The 6,000-nt window shown below is 38.1% G+C and overlaps 1 protein-coding gene across 2 annotated transcripts in view; it reads left to right on the top strand.

Annotated features, from left to right (window-relative positions):
• Positions 1-414: 414 nt before the first annotated feature.
• Positions 415-6,000, top strand: part of LOC306799559 (uncharacterized protein) — a 33,084-nt gene continuing 27,498 nt past the window's right edge. Inside the window, exon 1 of one of the 2 annotated variants that reach the window (XM_079300762.1) lies at positions 415-605. The gene's annotated coding sequence lies outside the window, so the exon portion shown is untranslated. The remainder of the gene's footprint in view (positions 606-6,000) is intronic. The other variant, XM_079300761.1, reaches the window with a different exon arrangement.

Below are 6,000 nucleotides of genomic sequence, written 5' to 3'. Positions count from 1 at the left end.
GCATCCTTTTCTTTAAAAGCAACATGCTAAAGTAGCCACATTGCCTACAAAGCTTTATCACAGACACCTTAATTTCATGTCTAAATGCTACCAAGAGTGTCTTAGCCAATTTCAAAGCACTTGCAGAGCAACAATAAAAAAGGGAGAAAGCACAATTAAGGTGAAGCTTTTTACAAGTTGGCCACAGCCAGCCCTAGTCATTTATTCATTAACAATTACCTGAGAGTGTCCAAGATCCTCAGGTGTTCAGTGTAAGAAAACAGGTCAAAGCAGTAAATCTATTAAGGAAATATTTGGCATTTCTGCTGTATCTATGTTTGCTCTGCTGCCTTCCCAATTCTATCTGATAAGCAGCAACTTGTAGTAAGTAGTTCATCTTCAGCTTAAATCACTTTATCCATCACAGGTGCAGATGAGTCACACTCATGAGAAAGCCTCAGTCATGTGAATTGAATTTGGTATAAAAACCCATCCCAGAAGTGTCTGTGTTCTCTGTATAAGCAGTGAAAATTTTAGCTAAAGAATTTATGTCTAGAATCAGAGTTGTTACTGACCAAAGTACTTTAAAGGGCTTTCATGTAAGCTGCTGGTATTGTTATTTGCAGGTAGGTAAATTAATAGATAGTAAAATTTTACTTGGTGACTCTTTTCACAGTCATGGTGTTGCACTTTGAAGAGCTGCATTTGATTTGGTTAAGTAAGTGTGCTGTGCACTGAGAAATGGAAAGTTATGGTTTCTGCTGATGTGCTTAAAAATAGTTAAGGGTAATAGGCCTTTGTGGGTTAGGAAAGAGAACAAGGGATGGTGTGGTCTGAGATAATTTGATATTATGGAGGGTAAAAATGCAGCTATTATAAGCAGAAAAATCTAATTGCTCAGCATGTTTGCTTTGTGGCTTTTTATGATGGTTCTGTACTGTACCTTATAACCCTGTTTTTACTTCTAAGGGGATCTCCCTTGGAAATGTGCTCCTTGAGGTATAAAATTATTGTAGTGCTGTCCATTAGTGATGGTTTATGTAGCAGGAGGTAGCAGTCTGCTATGAACTTGAGTTATGAATTGTTTATACATATTCTATTTTAAATCTCTGTTCTCGGATTTTTTTTTTCCTGTATCTATTTGTGATGCTAAAGTGATTGGAAAAAGTAAAGAGGAGCAAAACCCAAGTCTATTTGAACTGAATGTGTATCCTATTCTTTAGGAGAGGGGAGGAAGTTATCATAAAAACTATTTCTTTTGCCCTTTGTTTAATTTTTTTTTCATTTTATTTAACTAATTTCTGTCCTTAGAGTGAACTGACCTGAGGCACCAAATTGTTAGTTAATGTATGTTGGTAGAAACCTGACCCTCTAAGATACAGCTCTTTAGTGTGCTGAGGGAATCTGTTATTGTCCTTAATAGGCCTTCAAAGAAAACAGCTGGAACAAAAACCTAAATCTAAGCTAGTTACCAAGTGTCTATGGGCCTAATCAGCTGCCACCACTGGGAATAGTTAATGACAGAAGTGCCCCATTTCTTTGTAACTTGTGTATGTTATTTTTGTTTATGCTTTGGTGTTTTCTGTCATGATGCACTTCAGAGAAACAGGACAGTAAACTTTCTCTCAGCCTTAAGGCTGTCCTCTAGGTCTGGCATGTGATTTTGATAACAGCTTGAATTGGAACTTAGTGTTTATTGGAACAACGCCAGGTCAGTAGCTTTGAAGTGTAAATCTCCTGTTTTGTTTGCCCAAGAAGTGGAGATGAGCCCTGGCAATGCAGGTCTACCTTGCCCTGGGAGTATTTAGTGGTGTGCCTGAGGGATGATACCCTGAGCTGAGAGCATTTCATCACCTCTGGAGGGTTTCTCCTGGCTCTGCAACATTGCTGAGGGGCTGGGGAGCCCTGCTTGGGTGAGGGGCAATGCAAAGGGTTGATCACTGTGCCCTGCTGACCACTGGCTGCTCGTTCTGCCTTGCTGCCCCAGGAGCCTGCCTGTGGCTGCTGCTCCTTTTCACCTATGGAATAACTGTCTTGGATCCAATTTGCCTCTTTTCCACTTAGCTATGCAGTAACTCTGCTGTGACTTTCTTTAGGCTTTCTGACTTCTTTAATAAGAGCATGGCCTTAGCAGATATCTTAATCTGGGATGCCAAAAGGGGGATATTGTGAAGGGAAAATTGCTGCCTCAAGTTGCTTGCTCTGATCTGCAGAGTGGATTTGTGGGTTCTCTGCAGACTGCTCACAGGGATAAGTCCTTGCTGTTCTCTGTTAGATAATCTATCCTTGCTTTTGGGATTCCTTTAGTGCTGAAAGGAACTTATGGATATTCAGTGTAAAGGATATCCATGGTTAAAGAGAGTGATCTGATTTATACTCTTATGCTGACATATCAGCAGCCTGTAAAAGTAAAATGCATGTTTAGGTTACAAAAGTGTATGTATATATACACACATACTGTGTGTATATCTATAAATGTACACAAGCTGTAACTAAAGATTCTTGTTGCCATAGTGTTTAATTCTAAAAAAACTGCCTTCTCCCAACCCAGAATATTTTTTTCAGAGCTCCTTTATTAATCATTAGTTTTGGTGTCCTTTATTCTTTTTATTGATGTTGCATCTAATGGTGTCAGTCTGCCTTGAGATGTTAAGACAGACTATCAAAAGATAAATTTTCTGCAAGACTTAATTCAAAGAGATGTATTATTCTTGCAGCTCTCTTCCATGTTTCCAAATATGATCTCATGAATTTAAATAGATCAACTACAGTTGATGTCTCTTCTTGATCTATTTGAATTGCTACTGATCATATGCTTTTGTCTCCTTCATGCTGGTGGCACAGCTGTCTGCTCATTCAAGGCCCAGCTTCTGAGGTTCTGGGATTATTCTGTGCCTCTAAACTGGCTCTAAAACTGCTAGCTCTTATAAGTAATCAATGCTAGCTCATTCTTGGCAAGGGTTGAATCCAACCAGGGTTTTGATGGAATGGTTCAATTAATCTTTCTCTTAAGCTAGATAGTCAGATGCAAAAGGAATAAAGGAGATGGGACAGTTTCCATAACTCTTAATGATATTGCGCCTTACTCTGCAATTAATAGTATTTATAGCTTTATGTACTCTCTATTCTGCCTCCTTGATATAGAAAGGTGAATTACTGCTTCCTAAAAATCCATAATAAAGACAAAATAACTCCTGCAAACACCTTTATAGATCGTTTGAGCAGTTAATTAAGTAAAGCATGGTTTCTCTTTTCAGTGACTGAACAAAACTCAAAGCACTTTCTAAAGAAAGTGTGAGCCTATACATATGCTGAATGTGTGCTGCACAAATACATTATAATTACTTATCTTGTAATATCAGGTAATATTTTCCTTTCTTGTGAATGCTTCTGAGTAATAGCCTTGTTAGAACTTCTACAGAAACAAGCTTGACATTTCAAAAATCCCCATTTATTTGTTCCCTAGAGTATCTCATCTAGCAAGTGCTCTGCATTTCCTTTTCTAGTCCTGCTATTCTCTTGTGTTGGCATCACATTTGAAGTGTAGACAGCTGACCTGCAGAAAAGCTGCCTCTTTGAGCATCTCTGACCTGCCTGACAGTGCACAAGAGCACTTCAGCCACAGAAAATCACAGTATCTCCAAGATGTTTGTGCCATATTAATGTTGTCTGAATGTGAAGGTAATAATTGCTTACAATCATTCTGACATGCTGCACCAGCCACAGCATGTAAGTAATGTTTGCATAATACATACCTAGAGCTGTTGTTCCTTCCCGAGAGGATCCTAGAAAATTAAGATGGAAAAGTTATCTTTCAGGATTGCCATTTCTTTGAAGACTCAACAACAATCACAAAATATATCAAAGCAGCTAATTTGTTCCTGCTGTACTCAAGTGCCTGCATGTGTCTTAATAGCTTCTTAATGGATGCTTAAGAAATTCTCTCTGTGTCCAACAAACAGAGAGCTCTCAACACTTGATGGCTGATAATTACCCACGAGTTTAGTTAATAGGGTTAATAGGCTGCTGTGAGGGGTTGGCTTTTGCATTTGGGAATTCATTGTCAATGATTTATTACCTGTAATGTCCCAATATGCTGCTAAAAAAATAATTCTTGAGGGATGTGAAAGAAAAGCTCAGCATTTGCTGAACTTGGTAGTCACTTCTGGGGTACATGGAGGGATCATTCCAGGACAATACACCCTGCTTAAAGGGAAAGCAGGAACAAATAGGTTTGCCTTTTTGTTTGCTTGTTATGTTTTATATGATTACCAGTACAGCTTTCACAGTGATAGCTGTATGTTGCTCTCAGCTCTGTTATCATTGAAGGAAATGACTTTTATTTGTCCTCCAGGTAAAAGAGCATAAGTGCCACAAGGAGGGTTTGGTAGAAGCACTGTGTATTTTGTGGCATAGAAGCAATAGTTCTTGACTCTTCATTGAGCATATTGCAGTAATGCAAGTGAAAATGTCCTGTTATACTACCCTGCACACACCTTTCCCATCCCACCAAAGAAATCTTAAAAAAATCCTTTATCCCTCTCAAGAAAAAAAACACACAAAAGCAACACCACAAAGCCTCAAACAACCAAAAAGAAAACATCCCCCCAAAACCCTAAAACTAACCCTAAACCAAGCTAGACTAAAACACAGGGAAAACTTTGAGAACTTCACTAGTATTGTCTTACTAGAGTGAATACAGGAAGGTGCTTCAGGGAGAAGTTTTCTTTGTAGTTTGTATTTTTCAATTTGAGAAGAAAATGTCTTGATGACAGTCAAGTATCATTAATGCTTTTTGCCCTGTTCATATTTCAGGACACAAAGGCAATGTGTAAACATAAGCTGATAATTCATACTTGCATGATGGTGTAATAGTAATGTGCTGTGTGATTTCACTACAGTCCAGTGTGTTGTCACTAAGTCTGGCTTAAGTACAAAACTGAGATGAGCAATGTAGGATTATTGTGCTGCACAGGGCTATGTCTATAATGGAATGTGCTTCTTGGGAGGATGCTGGAAACAGCCTCCCTTCTGGTGCTGGAATATTAGATACTGTCTTTGTATCTAAATGTGGTGAGCATATGAATGTGAAATGCAAGAGGAGATTTGCCAACTGCTGATATCTTTCTGATTTCTCTGCCTCCATATGTCTTTCCACTGGCTGCCTCTTACGTCACAGTTTCCATCCCCCTGCTCAGATGCTTTTATATAATTTTTGGAAGAGGGATCTGTGTTCAGCTGACAGAAGGCATGCATAATGTGAGCTACTTATTGAAATAGCAGCAGTTTCTTGAACTGTACCTATATACTGATTTTTCTGAGTCCTCCTTTGAGTGTACAGGTAGAGAGGCTGGGGGTAAAAAAAGCCCAAAACACATTACCTTTTCATGTCTGACTAGATCTGCAGTCCCTCAGTGCAGGGTGAACTGCAAGAAGAGCATGACTCTGCAGAAGTGTGTTTACATGGCAGAAAAAAATCATCCCAGTTGTGACTCAATTGTTCATTCTGCTTACATACACCAATACACAAGACCATTTTTATTTAACATGCTTAAAAATTTCCTAAGGAGGTCTGTGTGTAATACAGATTCTTGTTGAAAAATGTGCAGGTTTGCAGTTGGGTACATATTATGCTTCTTGAACAGATGAGTGGAAAGCACAGTTTGAAACACTTAAGTAAAGAAGTGAAAGACAGTTCTTTGAAAATTAGCTATATAAGCAACCAGCTTAAAACTTTTTTAAATAGCAAAAGGGCAATTTTCACAATAATGTAAATTTTGCATAACTGAAATAAATGTCCAGCTAACAAATTTGTTTTTACAATAAGTACAAACCTGTTTATAGTATAATATACCTGTTATGTATTTTCAAAACCAGTGACTTGCTAGCTCCTTTGGACAATTTTCGGTCTAGTAACTGAGTTCAATATTAAAATAATTTCTTAGTCCTTATTTAAAGGGCAGACATTCTTTAAAGTATATTTGTATTTTTGTTTCCCTAAAATGACCTGCAGTCTCTAAG

The sequence above is a fragment of the Erithacus rubecula genome (genome assembly GCF_903797595.1).
Source record: "Erithacus rubecula genome assembly, chromosome: 3".
Lineage (NCBI taxonomy): Eukaryota > Metazoa > Chordata > Aves > Passeriformes > Muscicapidae > Erithacus > Erithacus rubecula.
The sequence above is the reverse complement of the archived record's forward strand: the minus strand, read 5'-3'. Positions and strand labels throughout refer to the sequence as shown.